Raw genomic sequence first — 25,331 nt, forward strand, 5'->3', positions numbered from 1 at the left:
AGGCTTTTTATCACAGGACAAGAAATCAGCCCTCAACAACTTAACCGGCGGAAAATATTTTGTTGAAAAAATCCCTAAGCCCCGGGGTCAGAATTACAGGAAAAATCTGACTTTTGGCAATTCACTCAAAAATGATGCCAGAAGCTTGCAAATGCTCCCCTGAAACTGTTGGCGATGGCAACAGAAGGCTTTTTATCACAGGACAAGAAATCAGCCCTCAACAACTTAACCGGTGGAAAATATTTTTTTGAAAAAATCCCTAAGCCCCGGGGTCAGAATTTCAGCAAAAATCTGACTTTTGTGCAATTCACTCAAAAATGATGCCAGAAGCTTGCAAATGCTCCCCTGAAAGGTTTGGCAGTCGAAACAGAAGGCTTTTTATCACAGGACAAGAAATCAGCCCTCAACAACTTATTCGGCGCAAATTTTTTTTTGAAAAAATCCCTAAGCCCCGGGGTCAGAATTTCAGCAAATATCTGACTTTTGGCAATTCACTCAAAAATGATGCCAGAAGCTTGCAAATGCTCCCCTGAAACTGTTGGCGATGGCAACAGAAGGCTTTTTATCACAGGACAAGAAATCAGCCCTCAACAACTTAACCGGTGGAAAATATTTTTTTGAAAAAATCCCTAAGCCCCGGGGTCAGAATTTCAGCAAAAATCTGACTTTTGTGCAATTCACTCAAAAATGATGCAAGAAGCTTGCAAATGCTCCCCTGAAAGGTTTGGCAGTCGAAACAGAAGGCTTTTTATCACAGGACAAGAAATCAGCCCTCAACAACTTATCCGGCGCAATTTTTTTTTTGAAAAAATCCCTAAGCCCCGGGGTCAGAATTTCAGCAAAAATCTGACTTTTGGCAATTCACTCAAAAATGATGCCAGAAGCTTGCAAATGCTCCCCTGAAAGGTTTGGCAGTCGAAACAGAAGGCTTTTTATCACAGGACAAGAAATCAGCCCTCAACAACTTAACCGGTGGAAAATATTTTTTTGAAAAAATCCCTAAGCCCCGGGGTCAGAATTTCAGCAAAAATCTGACTTTTGTGCAATTCACTCAAAAATGATGCCAGAAGCTTGCAAATGCTCCCCTGAAACTGTTGGCGATGGCAACAGAAGGCTTTTTATCACAGGACAAGAAATCAGCCCTCAACAACTTAACCGGTGGAAAATATTTTTTTGAAAAAATCCCTAAGCCCCGGGGTCACAATTTCAGCAAAAATCTTACTTTTGGCAATTCACTCAAAAATGATGCCAGAAGCTTGCAAATGCTCCCCTGAAACCGTTGGCGATGGAAACAGAAGGCTTTTAATCACAGGACAAGAAATCAGCCCTCAACAACTTAACCGGTGGAAAATATTTTTTTGAAAAAATCCCTAAGCCCCGGGGTCAGAATTTCAGCAAAAATCTGACTTTTGTGCAATTCACTCAAAAATGATGCCAGAAGCTTGCAAATGCTCCCCTGAAAGGTTTGGCAGTCGAAACAGAAGGCTTTTTATCACAGGACAAGAAATCAGCCCTCAACAACTTAACCGGTGGAAAATATTTTTTTTGAAAAAATCCCTAAGCCCCGGGGTCAGAATTTCAGCAAAAATCTTACTTTTGGCAATTCACTCAAAAATGATGCCATAAGCTTGCAAATGCTCCCCTGAAAGGTTTGGCAGTCAAAACAGAAGGCTTTTTATCACAGGCCAAGAAATCAGCCCTCAACAACTTATCCGGCGCAAATTTTTTTTTGAAAAAAACCCTAAGCCCCGGGGTCAGAATTTCAGCAAAAATCTGACTTTTGGCAATTCACTCAAAAATGATGCCAGAAGCTTGCAAATGCTCCCCTGAAAGGTTTGGCAGTCAAAACAGAAGGCTTTTTATCACAGGCCAAGAAATCAGCCCTCAACAACTTAACCGGCGCAAAATATTTTTTTGAAAAAATCCCTAAGCAAAAATCTGACTTTTGGCAATTCACTCAAAAATGATGCCAGAAGTTTGCAAATGCTCCCCTGAAAGGTTTGGCAGTTGAAAGAGAAGGCTTTTTATCACAGAACAAGAAATCAGCCCTCACCAACTTAACCGGCGGAAAATATTTTTTTGATAAAATCCCTAAGCCCCTGGGTCACAATTTCAGCAAAAATCTGACTTTTGGCAATTCACTCAAAAATGATGCCAGAAGCTTGCAAATGCTCCCCTGAAACCGTTGGCGATGGAAACAGAAGGCTTTTAATCACAGGACAAGGAATCAGCCCTCAACAACTTAACCGGCGGAAAATATTTTTTTGAAAAAAACCCTAAGCCCCGGGGTCACAATTTCAGCAAAAATCTGACTTTTGGCAATTCACTCAAAAATGATGCCAGAAGCTTGCGAATGCTCCCCTGAAAGGTTTGGGAGTCGAAACAGAAGGCTTTTTATCACAGGACAAGAAATCAGCCCTCAACAACTTAACCGGCGGAAAATATTTTTTTGAAAAAAACCCTAAGCCCCGGGGTCACAATTTCAGCAAAAATCTGACTTTTGGCAATTCACTCAAAAATGATGCCAGAAGCTTGCGAATGCTCCCCTGAACGGTTTGGGAGTCGAAACAGAAGGCTTTTTATCACAGGTCAAGAAATCAGCCCTCAACAACTTAACCGGCGCAAAATATTTTTTTGAAAAAATCCCTAAGCAAAAATCTGACTTTTGGCAATTCACTCAAAAATGATGCCAGAAGCTTGCAAATGCTCCCCTGAAAGGTTTGGCAGTTGAAATGGAAGGCTTTTTACCACAGAACAAGAAATCAGCCCTGACCAACTTAACCGGCGGAAAATAATTTTTTGAAAAAATCCCTAAGCCCCTGGGTCACAATTTCAGCAAAAATCTGACTTTTGGCAATTCACTCAAAAATGATGCCAGAAGCTTGCAAATGCTCCCCTGAAAGGTTTGGAAGTGGAAACAGAAGGCTTTTTATCACAGGACAAGAAATAAGGCCTCAACAACTTAACCCGCGGAAAATATTTTCTTGAAAAAATCCCTAACCCCCGGGGTCAGAATTTCAGCAAAAATCTGACTTTTGGCAATTCACTCAAAAATGATGCCAGAAGCTTGCAAATGCTCCCCTGAAACCGTTGGTGATGGAAACAGAAGGCTTTTAATCACAGGACAAGAAATCAGCCCTCAACAACTTTACCGGCGGAAAATATTTTTTTGAAAAAATCCCTAAGCCCCGGGGTCAGAATTTCAGCAAAAATCTTACTTTTGGCAATTCACTCAAAAATGATGCCAGAAGCTTGCAAATGCTCCCCTGAAAGGTTTGGCAGTCGAAACAGAAGGCTTTTTATCACAGGACAAGAAATCAGCCCTCAACAACTTAACCGGCGGAAAATATTTTTTTGAAAAAATCCCTAAGCCCCTGGGTCACAATTTCAGCAAAAATCTGACTTTCGGCAATTCACTCAAAAATGATGCCAGAAGCTTGCAAATGCTCCCCTGAAAGGTTTGGAAGTGGAAACAGAAGGCTTTTTATCACAGGACAAGAAATCAGCCCTCAACAACTTAACCGGCGGAAAATATTTTGTTGAAAAAATCCCTAAGCCCCGGGGTCAGAATTTCAGCAAAAATCTGACTTTTGGCAATTCACTCAAAAATGATGCCAGAAGCTTGCAAATGCTCCCCTGAAACTGTTGGCGATGGCAACAGAAGGCTTTTTATCACAGGACAAGAAATCAGCCCTCAACAACTTAACCGGTGGAAAATATTTTTTTGAAAAAATCTCTAAGCCCCGGGGTCAGAATTTCAGCAAAAATCTGACTTTTGTGCAATTCACTCAAAAATGATGCAAGAAGCTTGCAAATGCTCCCCTGAAAGGTTTGGCAGTCGAAACAGAAGGCTTTTTATCACAGGACAGGAAATCAGCCCTCAACAACTTAACCGGTGGAAAATAATTTTTTGAAAAAATCCCTAAGCCCCGGGGTCAGAATTTCAGCAAATATCTGACTTTTGGCAATTCACTCAAAAATGATGCCAGAAGCTTGCAAATGCTCCCCTGAAACTGTTGGCGATGGCAACAGAAGGCTTTTTATCACAGGACAAGAAATCAGCCCTCAACAACTTAACCGGTGGAAAATATTTTTTTGAAAAAATCCCTAAGCCCCGGGGTCAGAATTTCAGCAAAAATCTGACTTTTGTGCAATTCACTCAAAAATGATGCAAGAAGCTTGCAAATGCTCCCCTGAAAGGTTTGGCAGTCGAAACAGAAGGCTTTTTATCACAGGACAAGAAATCAGCCCTCAACAACTTATCCGGCGCAAATTTTTTTTTGAAAAAATCCCTAAGCCCCGGGGTCAGAATTTCAGGAAAAATCTGACTTTTGGCAATTCACTCAAAAATGATGCCAGAAGCTTGCAAATGCTCCCCTGAAACCGTTGGCGATGGAAACAGAAGGCTTTTAATCACAGGACAAGAAATCAGCCCTCAACAACTTAACCGGTGGAAAATATTTTTTTGAAAAAATCCCTAAGCCCCGGGGTCAGAATTTCAGCAAAAATCTGACTTTTGTGCAATTCACTCAAAAATGATGCCAGAAGCTTGCAAATGCTCCCCTGAAAGGTTTGGCAGTCGAAACAGAAGGCTTTTTATCACAGGACAAGAAATCAGCCCTCAACAACTTAACCGGCGGAAAATATTTTTTTGAAAAAAACCCTAAGCCCCGGGGTCACAATTTCAGCAAAAATCTGACTTTTGGCAATTCACTCAAAAATGATACCTGAAGCTTGCAAATGCTCCCCTGAAACCGTTGGCGATGGAAACAGAAGGCTTTTTATCACAGGACAAGAAATCAGCCCTCAACAACTTAACCGGTGGAAAATATTTTTTTTGAAAAAATCCCTAAGCCCCGGGGTCAGAATTTCAGCAAAAATCTTACTTTTGGCAATTCACTCAAAAATGATGCCAGAAGCTTGCAGATGCTCCCCAGAAAGGTTTGGCAGTCGAAACAGAAGGCTTTTTATCACAGGACAAGAAATCAGCCCTCAACAACTTAACGGGCGGAAAATATTTTTTTGAAAAAATCCCTAAGCCCCTGGGTCACAATTTCAGCAAAAATCTGACTTTTGGCAATTCACTCAAAAATGATGCCAGAAGCTTGCAAATGCTCCCCTGAAACCGTTGGCGATGGAAACAGAAGGCTTTTTATCACAGGACAAGAAATCAGCCCTCAACAACTTAACCGGTGGAAAATATTTTTTTGAAAAAATCACTAAGCCCCGGGGTCAGAATTTCAGCAAAAATCTGACTTTTGGCAATTCACTCAAAAATGATACCTGAAGATTGCAAATGCTCCCCTGAAACCGTTGGCAATGGAAACAGAAGGCTTTTTATCACAGGACAAGAAATCAGCCCTCAACAACTTAACCGGTGGAAAATATATTTTTTTGAAAAAATCCCTAAGCCCCGGGGTCAGAATTTCAGCAAAAATCTGACTTTTGGCAATTCACTCAAAAATGATGCCAGAAGCTTGCAAATGCTCCCCAGAAAGGTTTGGCAGTCGAAACAGAAGGCTTTTTATCACAGGACAAGAAATCAGCCCTCGACAACTTAACCGGCGGAAAATAGTTTTTTGAAAAAAACCCTAAGCCCCGGGGTCACAATTTCAGCAAAAATCTGACTTTTGGCAATTCACTCAAAAATGATACCTGAAGCTTGCAAATGCTCCCCTGAAACCGTTGGCGATGGAAACAGAAGGCTTTTTATCACAGGACAAGAAATCAGCCCTCAACAACTTAACCGGTGGAAAATATTTTTTTTGAAAAAATCCCTAAGCCCCGGGGTCAGAATTTCAGCAAAAATCTTACTTTTGGCAATTCACTCAAAAATGATGCCAGAAGCTTGCAGATGCTCCCCAGAAAGGTTTGGCAGTCGAAACAGAAGGCTTTTTATCACAGGACAAGAAATCAGCCCTCCACAACTTAACCGGCGGAAAATATTTTTTTGAAAAAAACGCTAAGCCCCGGGGTCACAATTTCAGCAAAAATCTGACTTTTGGCGATTCAATCAAAAATGATGCCAGCGCTTGCGAATGCTCCCCTGAAAGGTTTGGCAGTCGAAACAGAAGGCTTTTTATCACAGGACAAGAAATCAGCCCTCAACAACTTATCCGGCGCAATTTTTTTTTTGAAAAAATCCCTAAGCCCCGGGGTCAGAATTTCAGCAAAAATCTGACTTTTGGCAATTCACTCAAAAATGATGCCAGAAGCTTGCGAATACTCCCCAGAAAGGTTTGGGAGTCGAAACAGAAGGCTTTTTATCACAGGTCAAGAAATCAGCCCTCAACAACTTAACCATCGCAAATTATTTTTTTGAAAAAATCCCTAAGCAAAAATCTGACTTTTGGCAATTCACTCAAAAATGATGCCAGAAGCTTGCAAATGCTCCCCTGAAAGGTTTGGCAGTCGAAACAGAAGGCTTTTTATCACAGGACAAGAAATCAGCCCTCAACAACTTAACCAGGGGAAAATATGTTTTTGAAAAAATCCCTAAGCCCCGGGGTCACAATTTCAGCAAAAATCTGACTTTTGGCAATTCACTCAAAAATGATACCTGAAGCTTGCAAATGCTCCCCTGAAAGCGTTGGCGATGGAAACAGAAGGCTTTTTATCACAGGACAAGAAATCAGCCCTCAACAACTTAACCGGTGGAAAATATTTTTTTGAAAAAATCCCTAAGCCCCGGGGTCACAATTTCAGCAAAAATGTGACTTTTGGCAATTCACTCAAAAATGATGCCAGAAGCTTGCAAATGCTCCCCAGAAAGGTTTGGCAGTCGAAACAGAAGGCTTTTTATCACAGGAGAAGAAATCAGCCCTCAACAACTTAACCGGCGGAAAATATTTTTTTGAAAAAAACCCTAAGCCCCGGGGTCACAATTTCAGCAAAAATCTGACTTTTGGCGATTCACTCAAAAATGATGCCAGCGCTTGCGAATGCTCCCCTGAAATTTTTGGCAGTCGAAACAGAAGGCTGTTTATCACAGGACAAGAAATCAGCCCTCAACAACTTATCCGGCGCAAATTTTTTTTTGAAAAAATCCCTAAGCCCCGGGGTCAGAATTTCAGCAAAAATCTGACTTTTGGCAATTCACTCAAAAATGATGCCAGAAGCTTGCAAATGCTCCCCTGAAAGGTTTGGCAGTCAAAACAGAAGGCTTTTTATCACAGGCCAAGAAATCAGCCCTCAACAACTTAACCGGCGCAAAATGTTTTTTTGAAAAAATCCCTAAGCAAAAATCTGACTTTTGGCAAATCACTCAAAAATGATACCAGAAGCTTGCAAATGCTCCCCTGAAAGGTTTGGCAGTCGAAACAGAAGGCTTTTTATCACAGAACAAGAAATCAGCCCTCAACAACTTAACCAGGGGAAAATATGTTTTTGAAAAAATCCCTAAGCCCCGGGGTCACAATTTCAGCAAAAATCTGACTTTTGGCAATTCACTCAAAAATGATACCTGAAGCTTGCAAATGCTCCCCTGAAACCGTTGGCGATGTAAACAGAAGGCTTTTTATCACAGGACAAGAAATCAGCCCTCAACAACTTATCCGGCGCAAATTTTTTTTTGAAAAAAACCCTAAGCCCCGGGGTCAGAATTTCAGCAAAAATCTGACTTTTGGCAATTCACTCAAAAATGATGCCAGAAGCTTGCAAATGCTCCCCTGAAAGGTTTGGCAGTCAAAACAGAAGGCTTTTTATCACAGGCCAAGAAATCAGCCCTCAACAACTTAACCGGGGCAAAATATTTTTTTGAAAAAATCCCTAAGCAAAAATCTGACTTTTGGCAATTCACTCAAAAATGATGCCAGAAGTTTGCAAATGCTCCCCTGAAAGGTTTGGCAGTTGAAAGAGAAGGCTTTTTATCACAGAACAAGAAATCAGCCCTCACCAACTTAACCGGCGGAAAATATTTTTTTGATAAAATCCCTAAGCCCCTGGGTCACAATTTCAGCAAAAATCTGACTTTTGGCAATTCACTCAAAAATGATGCCAGAAGCTTGCAAATGCTCCCCTGAAACCGTTGGCGATGGAAACAGAAGGCTTTTAATCACAGGACAAGGAATCAGCCCTCAACAACTTAACCGGCGGAAAATATTTTTTTGAAAAAAACCCTAAGCCCCGGGGTCACAATTTCAGTAAAAATCTGACTTTTGGCAATTCACTCAAAAATGATGCCAGAAGCTTGCGAATGCTCCCCTGAAAGGTTTGGGAGTCGAAACAGAAGGCTTTTTATCACAGGTCAAGAAATCAGCCCTCAACAACTTAACCGGCGCAAAATATTTTTTTGAAAAAATCCCTAAGCAAAAATCTGACTTTTGGCAATTCACTCAAAAATGATGCCAGAAGCTTGCAAATGCTCCCCTGAAAGGTTTGAAAAGTCAAAACAGAAGGCTTTTTATCACAGGCCAAGAAATCAGCCCTCAACAACTTAACCGGCGGAAAATATTTTTTTGAAAAAAATCCTAAGCCCCGGGGTCACAATTTCAGCAAAAATCTGACATTTAGCAATTCACTCAAAAATTATGCCAGAAGCTTGCGAATGCTCCCCAGAAAGGTTTTTCAGTCGAAACAGAAGGCTTTTTATCACAGGACAAGAAATCAGCCCTCAACAACTTAACCGGCGGAAAATATTTTTTTGAAAAAATCCCTAAGCCCCGGGGTCACAATTCCAGCAAACATCTGACTTTTGGCAATTCACTCAAAAATGATGCCAGAAGCTTGCAAATGCTCCCCTGAAAGGTTTGGCAGTCGAAACAGAAGGCTTTTTATCACAGGACAAGAAATCAGCCCTCAACAACTTAACCGGCGGAAAATATTTTTTTGAAAAAATCCCTAAGCCCCTGGGTCACAATTTCAGCAAAAATCTGACTTTCGGCAATTCACTCAAAAATGATGCCAGAAGCTTGCAAATGCTCCCCTGAAAGGTTTGGAAGTGGAAACAGAAGGCTTTTTATCACAGGACAAGAAATCAGCCCTCAACAACTTAACCGGCGGAAAATATTTTGTTGAAAAAATCCCTAAGCCCCGGGGTCAGAATTACAGGAAAAATCTGACTTTTGGCAATTCACTCAAAAATGATGCCAGAAGCTTGCAAATGCTCCCCTGAAACTGTTGGCGATGGCAACAGAAGGCTTTTTATCACAGGACAAGAAATCAGCCCTCAACAACTTAACCGGTGGAAAATATTTTTTTGAAAAAATCCCTAAGCCCCGGGGTCAGAATTTCAGCAAAAATCTGACTTTTGTGCAATTCACTCAAAAATGATGCCAGAAGCTTGCAAATGCTCCCCTGAAAGGTTTGGCAGTCGAAACAGAAGGCTTTTTATCACAGGACAAGAAATCAGCCCTCAACAACTTATTCGGCGCAAATTTTTTTTTGAAAAAATCCCTAAGCCCCGGGGTCAGAATTTCAGCAAATATCTGACTTTTGGCAATTCACTCAAAAATGATGCCAGAAGCTTGCAAATGCTCCCCTGAAACTGTTGGCGATGGCAACAGAAGGCTTTTTATCACAGGACAAGAAATCAGCCCTCAACAACTTAACCGGTGGAAAATATTTTTTTGAAAAAATCCCTAAGCCCCGGGGTCAGAATTTCAGCAAAAATCTGACTTTTGTGCAATTCACTCAAAAATGATGCAAGAAGCTTGCAAATGCTCCCCTGAAAGGTTTGGCAGTCGAAACAGAAGGCTTTTTATCACAGGACAAGAAATCAGCCCTCAACAACTTATCCGGCGCAATTTTTTTTTTGAAAAAATCCCTAAGCCCCGGGGTCAGAATTTCAGCAAAAATCTGACTTTTGGCAATTCACTCAAAAATGATGCCAGAAGCTTGCAAATGCTCCCCTGAAAGGTTTGGCAGTCGAAACAGAAGGCTTTTTATCACAGGACAAGAAATCAGCCCTCAACAACTTAACCGGTGGAAAATATTTTTTTGAAAAAATCCCTAAGCCCCGGGGTCAGAATTTCAGCAAAAATCTGACTTTTGTGCAATTCACTCAAAAATGATGCCAGAAGCTTGCAAATGCTCCCCTGAAACTGTTGGCGATGGCAACAGAAGGCTTTTTATCACAGGACAAGAAATCAGCCCTCAACAACTTAACCGGTGGAAAATATTTTTTTGAAAAAATCCCTAAGCCCCGGGGTCACAATTTCAGCAAAAATCTTACTTTTGGCAATTCACTCAAAAATGATGCCAGAAGCTTGCAAATGCTCCCCTGAAACCGTTGGCGATGGAAACAGAAGGCTTTTAATCACAGGACAAGAAATCAGCCCTCAACAACTTAACCGGTGGAAAATATTTTTTTGAAAAAATCCCTAAGCCCCGGGGTCAGAATTTCAGCAAAAATCTGACTTTTGTGCAATTCACTCAAAAATGATGCCAGAAGCTTGCAAATGCTCCCCTGAAAGGTTTGGCAGTCGAAACAGAAGGCTTTTTATCACAGGACAAGAAATCAGCCCTCAACAACTTATTCGGCGCAAATTTTTTTTTGAAAAAATCCCTAAGCCCCGGGGTCAGAATTTCAGCAAAAATCTGACTTTTGGCAATTCACTCAAAAATGATGCCAGAAGCTTGCAAATGCTCCCCTGAAACCGTTGGCGATGTAAACAGAAGGCTTTTTATCACAGGACAAGAAATCAGCCCTCAACAACTTAACCGGTGGAAAATATTTTTTTTGAAAAAATCCCTAAGCCCCGGGGTCAGAATTTCAGCAAAAATCTTACTTTCGGCAATTCACTCAAAAATGATGCCATAAGCTTGCAAATGCTCCCCTGAAAGGTTTGGCAGTCAAAACAGAAGGCTTTTTATCACAGGCCAAGAAATCAGCCCTCAACAACTTATCCGGCGCAAATTTTTTTTTGAAAAAAACCCTAAGCCCCGGGGTCAGAATTTCAGCAAAAATCTGACTTTTGGCAATTCACTCAAAAATGATGCCAGAAGCTTGCAAATGCTCCCCTGAAAGGTTTGGCAGTCAAAACAGAAGGCTTTTTATCACAGGCCAAGAAATCAGCCCTCAACAACTTAACCGGCGCAAAATATTTTTTTGAAAAAATCCCTAAGCAAAAATCTGACTTTTGGCAATTCACTCAAAAATGATGCCAGAAGTTTGCAAATGCTCCCCTGAAAGGTTTGGCAGTTGAAAGAGAAGGCTTTTTATCACAGAACAAGAAATCAGCCCTCACCAACTTAACCGGCGGAAAATATTTTTTTGATAAAATCCCTAAGCCCCTGGGTCACAATTTCAGCAAAAATCTGACTTTTGGCAATTCACTCAAAAATGATGCCAGAAGCTTGCAAATGCTCCCCTGAAACCGTTGGCGATGGAAACAGAAGGCTTTTAATCACAGGACAAGGAATCAGCCCTCAACAACTTAACCGGCGGAAAATATTTTTTTGAAAAAAACCCTAAGCCCCGGGGTCACAATTTCAGCAAAAATCTGACTTTTGGCAATTCACTCAAAAATGATGCCAGAAGCTTGCGAATGCTCCCCTGAAAGGTTTGGGAGTCGAAACAGAAGGCTTTTTATCACAGGACAAGAAATCAGCCCTCAACAACTTAACCGGCGGAAAATATTTTTTTGAAAAAAACCCTAAGCCCCGGGGTCACAATTTCAGCAAAAATCTGACTTTTGGCAATTCACTCAAAAATGATGCCAGAAGCTTGCGAATGCTCCCCTGAACGGTTTGGGAGTCGAAACAGAAGGCTTTTTATCACAGGTCAAGAAATCAGCCCTCAACAACTTAACCGGCGCAAAATATTTTTTTGAAAAAATCCCTAAGCAAAAATCTGACTTTTGGCAATTCACTCAAAAATGATGCCAGAAGCTTGCAAATGCTCCCCTGAAAGGTTTGGCAGTTGAAATGGAAGGCTTTTTACCACAGAACAAGAAATCAGCCCTGACCAACTTAACCGGCGGAAAATAATTTTTTGAAAAAATCCCTAAGCCCCTGGGTCACAATTTCAGCAAAAATCTGACTTTTGGCAATTCACTCAAAAATGATGCCAGAAGCTTGCAAATGCTCCCCTGAAAGGTTTGGAAGTGGAAACAGAAGGCTTTTTATCACAGGACAAGAAATAAGGCCTCAACAACTTAACCCGCGGAAAATATTTTCTTGAAAAAATCCCTAACCCCCGGGGTCAGAATTTCAGCAAAAATCTGACTTTTGGCAATTCACTCAAAAATGATGCCAGAAGCTTGCAAATGCTCCCCTGAAACCGTTGGTGATGGAAACAGAAGGCTTTTAATCACAGGACAAGAAATCAGCCCTCAACAACTTTACCGGCGGAATATATTTTTTTGAAAAAATCCCTAAGCCCCGGGGTCAGAATTTCAGCAAAAATCTTACTTTTGGCAATTCACTCAAAAATGATGCCAGAAGCTTGCAAATGCTCCCCTGAAAGGTTTGGCAGTCGAAACAGAAGGCTTTTTATCACAGGACAAGAAATCAGCCCTCAACAACTTAACCGGCGGAAAATATTTTTTTGAAAAAATCCCTAAGCCCCTGGGTCACAATTTCAGCAAAAATCTGACTTTCGGCAATTCACTCAAAAATGATGCCAGAAGCTTGCAAATGCTCCCCTGAAAGGTTTGGAAGTGGAAACAGAAGGCTTTTTATCACAGGACAAGAAATCAGCCCTCAACAACTTAACCGGCGGAAAATATTTTGTTGAAAAAATCCCTAAGCCCCGGGGTCAGAATTTCAGCAAAAATCTGACTTTTGGCAATTCACTCAAAAATGATGCCAGAAGCTTGCAAATGCTCCCCTGAAACTGTTGGCGATGGCAACAGAAGGCTTTTTATCACAGGACAAGAAATCAGCCCTCAACAACTTAACCGGTGGAAAATATTTTTTTGAAAAAATCTCTAAGCCCCGGGGTCAGAATTTCAGCAAAAATCTGACTTTTGTGCAATTCACTCAAAAATGATGCAAGAAGCTTGCAAATGCTCCCCTGAAAGGTTTGGCAGTCGAAACAGAAGGCTTTTTATCACAGGAGAGGAAATCAGCCCTCAACAACTTAACCGGTGGAAAATAATTTTTTGAAAAAATCCCTAAGCCCCGGGGTCAGAATTTCAGCAAATATCTGACTTTTGGCAATTCACTCAAAAATGATGCCAGAAGCTTGCAAATGCTCCCCTGAAACTGTTGGCGATGGCAACAGAAGGCTTTTTATCACAGGACAAGAAATCAGCCCTCAACAACTTAACCGGTGGAAAATATTTTTTTGAAAAAATCCCTAAGCCCCGGGGTCAGAATTTCAGCAAAAATCTGACTTTTGTGCAATTCACTCAAAAATGATGCAAGAAGCTTGCAAATGCTCCCCTGAAAGGTTTGGCAGTCGAAACAGAAGGCTTTTTATCACAGGACAAGAAATCAGCCCTCAACAACTTATCCGGCGCAAATTTTTTTTTGAAAAAATCCCTAAGCCCCGGGGTCAGAATTTCAGGAAAAATCTGACTTTTGGCAATTCACTCAAAAATGATGCCAGAAGCTTGCAAATGCTCCCCTGAAACCGTTGGCGATGGAAACAGAAGGCTTTTAATCACAGGACAAGAAATCAGCCCTCAACAACTTAACCGGTGGAAAATATTTTTTTGAAAAAATCCCTAAGCCCCGGGGTCAGAATTTCAGCAAAAATCTGACTTTTGTGCAATTCACTCAAAAATGATGCCAGAAGCTTGCAAATGCTCCCCTGAAAGGTTTGGCAGTCGAAACAGAAGGCTTTTTATCACAGGACAAGAAATCAGCCCTCAACAACTTATTCGGCGCAAGTTTTTTTTGGAAAAAATCCCTAAGCCCCGGGGTCAGAATTTCAGCAAAAATCTGACTTTTGGCAATTCACTCAAAAATGATGCCATAAGCTTGCAAATGCTCCCCTGAAAGGTTTGGCAGTCAAAACAGAAGGCTTTTTATCACAGGCCAAGAAATCAGCCCTCAACAACTTATCCGGCGCAAATTTTTTTTTGAAAAAAACCCTAAGCCCCGGGGTCAGAATTTCAGCAAAAATCTGACTTTTGGCAATTCACTCAAAAATGATGCCAGAAGCTTGCAAATGCTCCCCTGAAAGGTTTGGCAGTCAAAACAGAAGGCTTTTTATCACAGGCCAAGAAATCAGCCCTCAACAACTTAACCGGCGCAAAATATTTTTTTGAAAAAATCCCTAAGCAAAAATCTGACTTTTGGCAATTCACTCAAAAATGATGCCAGAAGTTTGCAAATGCTCCCCTGAAAGGTTTGGCAGTTGAAAGAGAAGGCTTTTTATCACAGAACAAGAAATCAGCCCTCACCAACTTAACCGGCGGAAAATATTTTTTTGATAAAATCCCTAAGCCCCTGGGTCACAATTTCAGCAAAAATCTGACTTTTGGCAATTCACTCAAAAATGATGCGAGAAGCTTGCAAATGCTCCCCTGAAACCGTTGGCGATGGAAACAGAAGGCTTTTAATCACAGGACAAGGAATCAGCCCTCAACAACTTAACCGGCGGAAAATATTTTTTTGAAAAAAACCCTAAGCCCCGGGGTCACAATTTCAGCAAAAATCTGACTTTTGGCAATTCACTCAAAAATGATGCCAGAAGCTTGCAAATGCTCCCCTGAAAGGTTTGGGAGTCGAAACAGAAGGCTTTTTATCACAGAACAAGAAATCAGCCCTCAACAACTTAACCAGGGGAAAATATTTTTTTGAAAAAATCCCTAAGCCCCGGGGTCACAATTTCAGCAAAAATCTGACTTTTGGCAATTCACTCAAAAATGATACCAGAAGCTTGCAAATTCTCCCCTGAAACCGTTGGCGATGAAAACAGAAGGCTTTTTATCACAGGACAAGAAATCAGCCCTCAACAACTTAACCGGCGGAAAATATTTTTTTGAAAAAATCCCTAAGCCCCGGGGTCAGAATTTCAGCAAAAATCTGACTTTTGGCAATTCACTCAAAAATGATGCCAGAAGCTTGCAAATGCTCCCCTGAAACCGTTGGCGATGGCAACAGAAGGCTTTTTATCACAGGACAAGAAATCAGCCCTCAACAACTTAACCGGTGGAAAATATTTTTTTGAAAAAATCCCTAAGCCCCGGGGTCAGAATTTCAGCAAAAATCTTACTTTTGGCAATTCACTCAAAATTGATGCCAGAAGCTTGCAAATGCTCCCCTGAAAGGTTTGGCAGTCGAAACAGAAGGCTTTTATCACAGGACTAGAAATCAGCCCTCAGCAACTTAACCGGCGGAAAATATTTTTTTGAAAAAATCCCTAAGCCCCGGGGTCACAATTTCACCAAAAATCTGACTTTTGGCAATTCACTCAAAAATGATGCCAGAAGCTTGCAAATGCTCCCCTGAAAGGTTTGGCAGTCGAAACAGAAGGCTTTTTATCACAGGACAAGAAATCAGCCCTCAACAACTTATCCGGCGCAATTTTTTTTTTGAAAAAATCCCTAAGCCCCGGGGTCAGAATTTCAGCAAAAATCTGACTTTTGGCAATTCACTCAAAAATGATGTCAGAAGCGTGCAAATGCTCCCCTGAAAGGTTTGGCAGTCAAAACAGAAGGCTTTTTATCACAGGACAAGAAATCAGCCCTCAACAACTTAACCGGCGGAAAATATTTTTTTGAAAAAAACCCTAAGCCCCCGGGTCACAATTTCAGCAAAAATCTGACTTTTGGCAATTCACTCAAAAATGATGCCAGAAGCTTGCGAATGCTCCCCTGAACGGTTTGGGAGTAGAAACAGAAGGCTTTTTATCACAGGTCAAGAAATCAGCCCTCAACAACTTAACCGGCGCAAAATATTTTTTTGAAAAAATCCCTAAGCAAAAATCTGACTTTTGGCAATTCACTCAAAAATGATGCCAGAAGCTTGCAAATGCTCCCCTGAAAGGTTTGGCAGTTGAAATGGAAGGCTTTTTACCACAGAACAAGAAATCAGCCCTGACCAATTTAACCGGCGGAAAATATTTTTTTTAAAAAAATCCCTAAGCCCCTGGGTCACAATTTCAGCAAAAATCTGACTTTTGGCAATTCACTCAAAAATGATGCCAGATGTTTGCAAATGCTCCCCTGAAAGGTTTGGAAGTGGAAACAGAAGGCTTTTTATCACAGGACAAGAAATCAGCCCTCAACAACTTAACCGGCGGAAAATATTTTCTTGAAAAAATCCCTAACCCCCGGGGTCAGAATTTCAGCAAAAATCTGACTTTTGGCAATTCACTCAAAAATGATGCCAGAAGCTTGCAAATTCTCCCCTGAAAGGTTTGGCATTGGAAACAGAAGGCTTTTTACCACAGGACAAGAAATCAGCCCTCAACAACTTAACCGGTGGAAAATATTTTTTTGAAAAAACCGCTAAGCCCCGGGGTCAGAATTTCAGCAAAAATCTGACTTTTGGCAATTCACTCAAAAATGATGCAAGAAGCTTGCAAATTCTCCCCTGAAAGGTTTGGCAGTGAAAACAGAAGGCTTTTTATCACAGGACAAGAAATCAGCCCTCAACAACTTAACTGGTGGAAAATATTTTTTTGAAAAAATCCCTAAGCCTCGGGGTCAGAATTTCAGCAAAAATCTTAATTTTGGCAATTCACTCAAAAATGATGCCAGAAGCTTGCAAATGCTCCCCTGAAAGGGTTGGCAGTCGAAACAGAAGGCTTTTTATCACAGGACAGGAAATCAGCCCTCAACAAGTTAACCGGTGGAAAATATTTTTTTGAAAAAATCCCGAAGCCCCGGGGTCAGAATTTCAGCAAATATCTGACTTTTGGCAATTCACTCAAAAATAATGCCAGAAGCTTGCAAATGCTCCCCTGAAACTGTTGGCGATGGCAACAGAAGGCTTTTTATCACAGGACAAGAAATCAGCCCTCAACAACTTAACCGGTGGAAAATATTTTTCTGAAAAAATCCCTAAGCCCCGGGGTCAGAATTTCAGCAAAAATCTGACTTTTGGCAATTCACTCAAAAATGATGCCAGAAGCTTGCAAATGCTCCCCTGAAAGCTTTGGCAGTCGAAACAGAAGGCTTTTTATCACAGGACAAGAAATCAGCCCTCAACAACTTAACCGGCGGAAAATATTTTTTTGAAAAAATCCCTAAGCCCCTGGGTCACAATTTCAGCAAAAATCTGACTTTTGGCAATTCACTCAAAAATGATGCCAGAAGCTTGCGAATGCTCCCCTGAACGGTTTGGGAGTCGAAACAGAAGGCTTTTTATCACAGGTCAAGAAATCAGCCCTCAACAACTTAACCGGCGCAAAATATTTTTTTGAAAAAATCCCTAAGCAAAAATCTGACTTTTGGCAATTCACTCAAAAATGATGCCAGAAGCTTGCAAATGCTCCCCTGAAAGGTTTGGAAGTGGAAACAGAAGGCTTTTTATCACAGGACAAGAAATAAGGCCTCAACAACTTAACCGGCGGAAAATATTTTCTTGAAAAAATCCCTAACCCCCGGGGTCAGAATTTCAGCAAAAATCTGACTTTTGGCAATTCACTCAAAAATGATGCCAGAAGCTTGCAAATTCTCCCCTGAAAGGTTTGGCAGTGGAAACAGAAGGCTTTTTACCACAGAACAAGAAATCAGCCCTCAACAACTTAACCGGTGGAAAATAATTTTTTGAAAAAATCCCTAAGCCCCGGGGTCAAAATTTCAGCAAATATCTGACTTTTGGCAATTCACTCAAAAATGATGCCAGAAGCTTGCAAAAGCTCCCCTGAAACCGTTGGCGATGGAAACAGAAGGCTTTTAATCACAGGACAAGAAATCAGCCCTCAACAACTTAACCGGCGGAAAATATTTTTTTGAAAAAATCCCTAAGCCCCGGGGTCAGAATTTCAGCAAAAATCTTACTTTTGGCAATTCACTCAAAAATGATGCAAGAAGCTTGCAAATGCTCCCCTGAAAGGGTTGGCAGTCGAAACAGAAGGCTTTTTATCACAGGACAGGAAATCAGCCCTCAACAAGTTAACCGGTGGAAAATATTTTTTTGAAAAAATCCCGAAGCCCCGGGGTCAGAATTTCAGCAAATATCTGACTTTTGGCAATTCACTCAAAAATAATGCCAGAAGCTTGCAAATGCTCCCCTGAAACTGTTGGCGATGGCAACAGAAGGCTTTTTATCACAGGACAAGAAATCAGCCCTCAACAACTTAACCGGTGGAAAATATTTTTCTGAAAAAATCCCTAAGCCCCGGGGTCAGAATTTCAGCAAAAATCTGACTTTTGGCAATTCACTCAAAAATGATGCCAGAAGCTTGCAAATGCTCCCCTGAAAGCTTTGGCAGTCGAAACAGAAGGCTTTTTATCACAGGACAAGAAATCAGCCCTCAACAACTTAACCGGCGGAAAATATTTTTTTGAAAAAATCCCTAAGCCCCTGGGTCACAATTTCAGCAAAAATCTGACTTTTGGCAATTCACTCAAAAATGATGCCAGAAGCTTGCGAATGCTCCCCTGAACGGTTTGGGAGTCGAAACAGAAGGCTTTTTATCACAGGTCAAGAAATCAGCCCTCAACAACTTAACCGGCGCAAAATATTTTTTTGAAAAAATCCCTAAGCAAAAATCTGACTTTTGGCAATTCACTCAAAAATGATGCCAGAAGCTTGCAAATGCTCCCCTGAAAGGTTTGGAAGTGGAAACAGAAGGCTTTTTATCACAGGACAAGAAATAAGGCCTCAACAACTTAACCGGCGGAAAATATTTTCTTGAAAAAATCCCTAACCCCCGGGGTCAGAATTTCAGCAAAAATCTGACTTTTGGCAATTCACTCAAAAATGATGCCAGAAGCTTGCAAATTCTCCCCTGAAAGGTTTGGCAGTGGAAACAGAAGGCTTTTTACCACAGAACAAGAAATCAGCCCTCAACAACTTAACCGGTGGAAAATAATTTTTTGAAAAAATCCCTAAGCCCCGGGGTCAAAATTTCAGCAAATATCTGACTTTTGGCAATTCACTCAAAAATGATGCCAGAAGCTTGCAAAAGCTCCCCTGAAACCGTTGGCGATGGAAACAGAAGGCTTTTAATCACAGGACAAGAAATCAGCCCTCAACAACTTAACCGGCGGAAAATATTTTTTTGAAAAAATCCCTAAGCCCCGGGGTCAGAATTTCAGCAAAAATCTTACTTTTGGCAATTCACTCAAAAATGATGCAAGAAGCTTGCAAATGCTCCCCTGAAAGGTTTGGCAGTCGAAACAGAAGGCTTTTTATCACAGGACAGGAAATCAGCCCTCAACAACTTAACCGGTGGAAAATAATTTTTTGAAAAAATCCCTAAGCCCCGGGGTCAGAATTTCAGCAAATATCTGACTTTTGGCAATTCACTCAAAAATGATGCCAGAAGCTTGCAAATTCTCCCCTGAAAGGTTTGGCAGTGGAAACAGAAGGCTTTTTACCACAGAACAAGAAATCAGCCCTCAACAACTTATCCGGCGGAAAATATTTTTTTGAAAAAATCCCTAAGCCCCTGGGTCACAATTTCAGCAAAAATCTGACTTTTGGCAATTCATTCAAAAATGATGCCAGAAGCTTGCAAATGCTCCCCTGAAAGGTTTGGCAGTCGAAACAGAAGGCTTTTTATCACAAGAGAAGAAATCAGCCCTCAACAACTTAACCGGTGGAAAATATTTTTTTGAAAAAATCCCTAAGCCCCGGGGTCAGAATTTCAGCAAAAATCTGACTTTTGGCAATTCACTCAAAAATGATGCCAGAAGCTTGCAAATGCTCCCCTGAAACCGTTTGCGATGGAAACAGAAGGCTTTTAATCACAGGACAAGAAATCAGCCCTCAACAACTTAACCGGTGGAAAATATTTTTTTGAAAAAATCCCTAAGCCCCGGGGTCAGAATTTCAGCAAAAATCTGACTTTTGTGCAATTCACTCAAAAATGATGCCAGAAGCTTGCAAATGCTCCCCTGAAACTGTTGGCGATGGCAACAGAAGGCTTTTTATCACAGGACAAGAAATCAGCCCTCAACAACTTAACCGGTGGAAAATATTTTTTTGAAAAAATCCCTAAGCCCCGGGGTCAGAATTTCAGCAAAAATCTGACTTTTGTGCAATTCACTCAAAAATGATGCAAGAAGCTTGCAAATGCTCCCCTGAAAGGTTTGGCAGTCGAAACAGAAGGCTTTTTATCACAGGACAAGAAATCAGCCCTCAACAACTTATCCGGCGCAAATTTTTTTTTGAAAAAATCCCTAAGCCCCGGGGTCAGAATTTCAGCAAAAATCTGACTTTTGGCAATTCACTCAAAAATGATGCCAGAAGCTTGCAAATCCTCCCCTGAAAGGTTTGGCAGTCGAAACAGAAGGCTTTTTATCACAGGACAAGAAATCAGCCCTCAACAACTTATCCGGCGGAAAATATTTTTTTGAAAAAATCCCTAAGCCCCTGGGTCACAATTTCAGCAAAAATCTGACTTTTGGCAATTCACTCAAAAATGATGCCAGAAGCTTGCAAATGCTCCCCTGAAAGGTTTGGCAGTCGAAACAGAAGGCTTTTTATCACAAGAGAAGAAATCAGCCCTCAACAACTTAACCGGTGGAAAATATTTTTTTGAAAAAATCCCTAAGCCCCAGGGTCAGAATTTCAGCAAAAATCTGACTTTTGGCAATTCACTCAAAAATGATGCCAGAAGCTTGCAAATGCTCCCCTGAAACCGTTGGCGATGGAAACAGAAGGCTTTTAATCACAGGACAAGAAATCAGCCCTCAACAACTTAACCGGCGGAAAATATTTTCTTGAAAAAATCCCTAACCCCCGGGGTCAGAATTTCAGCAAAAATCTGACTTTTGGCAATTCACTCAAAAATGATGCCAGAAGCTTGCAAATTCTCCCCTGAAAGGTTTGGCATTGGAAACAGAAGGCTTTTTACCACAGGACAAGAAATCAGCCCTCAACAACTTAACCGGTGGAAAATATTTTTTTGAAAAAACCGCTAAGCCCCGGGGTCAGAATTTCAGCAAAAATCTGACTTTTGGCAATTCACTCAAAAATGATGCAAGAAGCTTGCAAATTCTCCCCTGAAAGGTTTGGCAGTGAAAACAGAAGGCTTTTTATCACAGGACAAGAAATCAGCCCTCAACAACTTAACTGGTGGAAAATATTTTTTTGAAAAAATCCCTAAGCCTCGGGGTCAGAATTTCAGCAAAAATCTTAATTTTGGCAATTCACTCAAAAATGATGCCAGAAGCTTGCAAATGCTCCCCTGAAAGGGTTGGCAGTCGAAACAGAAGGCTTTTTATCACAGGACAGGAAATCAGCCCTCAACAACTTAACCGGTGGAAAATATTTTTTTGAAAAAATCCCTAAGCCCCGGGGTCAGAATTTCAGCAAATATCTGACTTTTGGCAATTCACTCAAAAATAATGCCAGAAGCTTGCAAATGCTCCCCTGAAACTGTTGGCGATGGCAACAGAAGGCTTTTTATCACAGGACAAGAAATCAGCCCTCAACAACTTAACCGGTGGAAAATATTTTTTTGAAAAAATCCCTAAGCCCCGGGGTCAGAATTTCAGCAAAAATCTGACTTTTGGCAATTCACTCAAAAATGATGCCAGAAGCTTGCAAATGCTCCCCTGAAAGCTTTGGCAGTCGAAACAGAAGGCTTTTTATCACAGGACAAGAAATCAGCCCTCAACAACTTAACCGGCGGAAAATATTTTTTTGAAAAAATCCCTAAGCCCCTGGGTCACAATTTCAGCAAAAATCTGACTTTTGGCAATTCACTCAAAAATGATGCCAGAAGCTTGCGAATGCTCCCCTGAACGGTTTGGGAGTCGAAACAGAAGGCTTTTTATCACAGGTCAAGAAATCAGCCCTCAACAACTTAACCGGCGCAAAATATTTTTTTGAAAAAATCCCTAAGCAAAAATCTGACTTTTGGCAATTCACTCAAAAATGATGCCAGAAGCTTGCAAATGCTCCCCTGAAAGGTTTGGAAGTGGAAACAGAAGGCTTTTTATCACAGGACAAGAAATAAGGCCTCAACAACTTAACCGGCGGAAAATATTTTCTTGAAAAAATCCCTAACCCCCGGGGTCAGAATTTCAGCAAAAATCTGACTTTTGGCAATTCACTCAAAAATGATGCCAGAAGCTTGCAAATTCTCCCCTGAAAGGTTTGGCAGTGGAAACAGAAGGCTTTTTACCACAGAACAAGAAATCAGCCCTCAACAACTTAACCGGTGGAAAATAATTTTTTGAAAAAATCCCTAAGCCCCGGGGTCAAAATTTCAGCAAATATCTGACTTTTGGCAATTCACTCAAAAATGATGCCAGAAGCTTGCAAAAGCTCCCCTGAAACCGTTGGCGATGGAAACAGAAGGCTTTTAATCACAGGACAAGAAATCAGCCCTCAACAACTTAACCGGCGGAAAATATTTTTTTGAAAAAATCCCTAAGCCCCGGGGTCAGAATTTCAGCAAAAATCTTACTTTTGGCAATTCACTCAAAAATGATGCAAGAAGCTTGCAAATGCTCCCCTGAAAGGTTTGGCAGTCGAAACAGAAGGCTTTTTATCACAGGACAGGAAATCAGCCCTCAACAACTTAACCGGTGGAAAATAATTTTTTGAAAAAATCCCTAAGCCCCGGGGTCAGAATTTCAGCAAATATCTGACTTTTGGCAATTCACTCAAAAATGATGCCAGAAGCTTGCAAATTCTCCCCTGAAAGGTTTGGCAGTGGAAACAGAAGGCTTTTTACCACAGAACAAGAAATCAGCCCTCAACAACTTATCCGGCGGAAAATATTTTTTTGAAAAAATCCCTAAGCCCCTGGGTCACAATTTCAGCAAAAATCTGACTTTTGGCAATTCATTCAAAAATGATGCCAGAAGCTTGCAAATGCTCCCCTGAAAGGTTTGGCAGTCGAAACAGAAGGCTTTTTATCACAAGAGAAGAAATCAGCCCTCAACAACTTAACCGGTGGAAAATATTTTTTTGAAAAAATCCCTAAGCCCCGGGGTCAGAATTTCAGCAAAAATCTGACTTTTGGCAATTCACTCAAAAATGATGCCAGAAGCTTGCAAATGCTCCCCTGAAACCGTTTGCGATGGAAACAGAAGGCTTTTAATCACAGGACAAGAAATCAGCCCTCAACAACTTAACCGGTGGAAAATATTTTTTTGAAAAAATCCCTAAGCCCCGGGGTCAGAATTTCAGCAAAAATCTGACTTTTGTGCAATTCACTCAAAAATGATGCCAGAAGCTTGCAAATGCTCCCCTGAAACTGTTGGCGATGGCAACAGAAGGCTTTTTATCACAGGACAAGAAATCAGCCCTCAACAACTTAACCGGTGGAAAATATTTTTTTGAAAAAATCCCTAAGCCCCGGGGTCAGAATTTCAGCAAAAATCTGACTTTTGTGCAATTCACTCAAAAATGATGCAAGAAGCTTGCAAATGCTCCCCTGAAAGGTTTGGCAGTCGAAACAGAAGGCTTTTTATCACAGGACAAGAAATCAGCCCTCAACAACTTATCCGGCGCAAATTTTTTTTTGAAAAAATCCCTAAGCCCCGGGGTCAGAATTTCAGCAAAAATCTGACTTTTGGCAATTCACTCAAAAATGATGCCAGAAGCTTGCAAATCCTCCCCTGAAAGGTTTGGCAGTCGAAACAGAAGGCTTTTTATCACAGGACAAGAAATCAGCCCTCAACAACTTATCCGGCGGAAAATATTTTTTTGAAAAAATCCCTAAGCCCCTGGGTCACAATTTCAGCAAAAATCTGACTTTTGGCAATTCACTCAAAAATGATGCCAGAAGCTTGCAAATGCTCCCCTGAAAGGTTTGGCAGTCGAAACAGAAGGCTTTTTATCACAAGAGAAGAAATCAGCCCTCAACAACTTAACCGGTGGAAAATATTTTTTTGAAAAAATCCCTAAGCCCCAGGGTCAGAATTTCAGCAAAAATCTGACTTTTGGCAATTCACTCAAAAATGATGCCAGAAGCTTGCAAATGCTCCCCTGAAACCGTTGGCGATGGAAACAGAAGGCTTTTAATCACAGAACAAGAAATCAGCCCTCAACAACTTAACCGGCGGAAAATATTTTTTTGAAAAAATCCCTAAGCCCCGGGGTCAGAATTTCAGCAAAAATCTGACTTTTGGCAATTCACTCAAAAATGATGCCAGAAGCTTGCAAATGCTCCCCTGAAAGGTTTGGCAGTCGAAACAGAAGGCTTTTTATCACAAGAGAAGAAATCAGCCCTCAACAACTTAACCGGTGGAAAATATTTTTTTGAAAAAATCCCTAAGCCCCAGGGTCAGAATTTCAGCAAAAATCTGACTTTTGGCAATTCACTCAAAAATGATGCCAGAAGCTTGCAAATGCTCCCCTGAAACCGTTGGCGATGGAAACAGAAGGCTTTTAATCACAGAACAAGAAATCAGCCCTCAACAACTTAACCGGCGGAAAATATTTTTTTGAAAAAATCCCTAAGCCCCGGGGTCAGAATTTCAGCAAAAATCTGACTTTTGTGCAATTCACTCAAAAATGATGCCAGAAGCTTGCAAATGCTCCCCTGAAAGGTTTGGCAGTCGAAACAGAAGGCTTTTTATCACAGGACAAGAAATCAGCCCTCAACAACTTATTCGGCGCAAATTTTTTTTTGAAAAAATCCCTAAGCCCCGGGGTCAGAATTTCAGCAAAAATCTGACTTTTGGCAATTCACTCAAAAATGATGCCAGAAGCTTGCAAATGCTCCCCTGAAAGGTTTGGCAGTCAGAACAGAAGGCTTTTTATCACAGGCCAAGAAATCAGCCCTCAACAACTTAACCGGCGAAAAATATTTTTTTGAAAAAAACCCTAAGCCCCGGGGTCACAATTTCAGCAAAAATCTGACTTTTGGCAATTCACTCAAAAATGATGCCAGAAGCTTGCGAATGCTCCCCTGAAACCGTTGGCGATGGAGACAGAAGGCTTTTAATCACAGGACAAGAAATCAGCCCTCAACAACTTAACCGGCGGAAAATATTTTTTTGAAAAAATCCCTAAGCCCCGGGGTCAGAATTTCAGCAAAAATCTGACTTTTGGCAATTCACTCAAAAATGATGCCAGAAGCTTGCAAATGCTCCCCTGAAAGGTTTGGAAGTGGAAACAGAAGGCTTTTTATCACAGGACAAGAAATCAGCCCTCAACGACTTAACCGGCGGAAAATATTTTGTTGAAAAAATCCCTAAGCCCCGGGGTCAGAATTTCAGCAAAAATCTGACTTTTGGCAATTCACTCAAAAATGATGCCAGAAGCTTGCAAATTCTCCCCTGAAAGGTTTGGCAGTGGAAACAGAAGGCTTTTTATCACAGGACAAGAAATCAGCCCTCAACAACTTAACCGGCGGGAAA

Source organism: Podarcis muralis, chromosome 12 (assembly GCF_964188315.1).
Source record: "Podarcis muralis chromosome 12, rPodMur119.hap1.1, whole genome shotgun sequence".
Lineage (NCBI taxonomy): Eukaryota > Metazoa > Chordata > Lepidosauria > Squamata > Lacertidae > Podarcis > Podarcis muralis.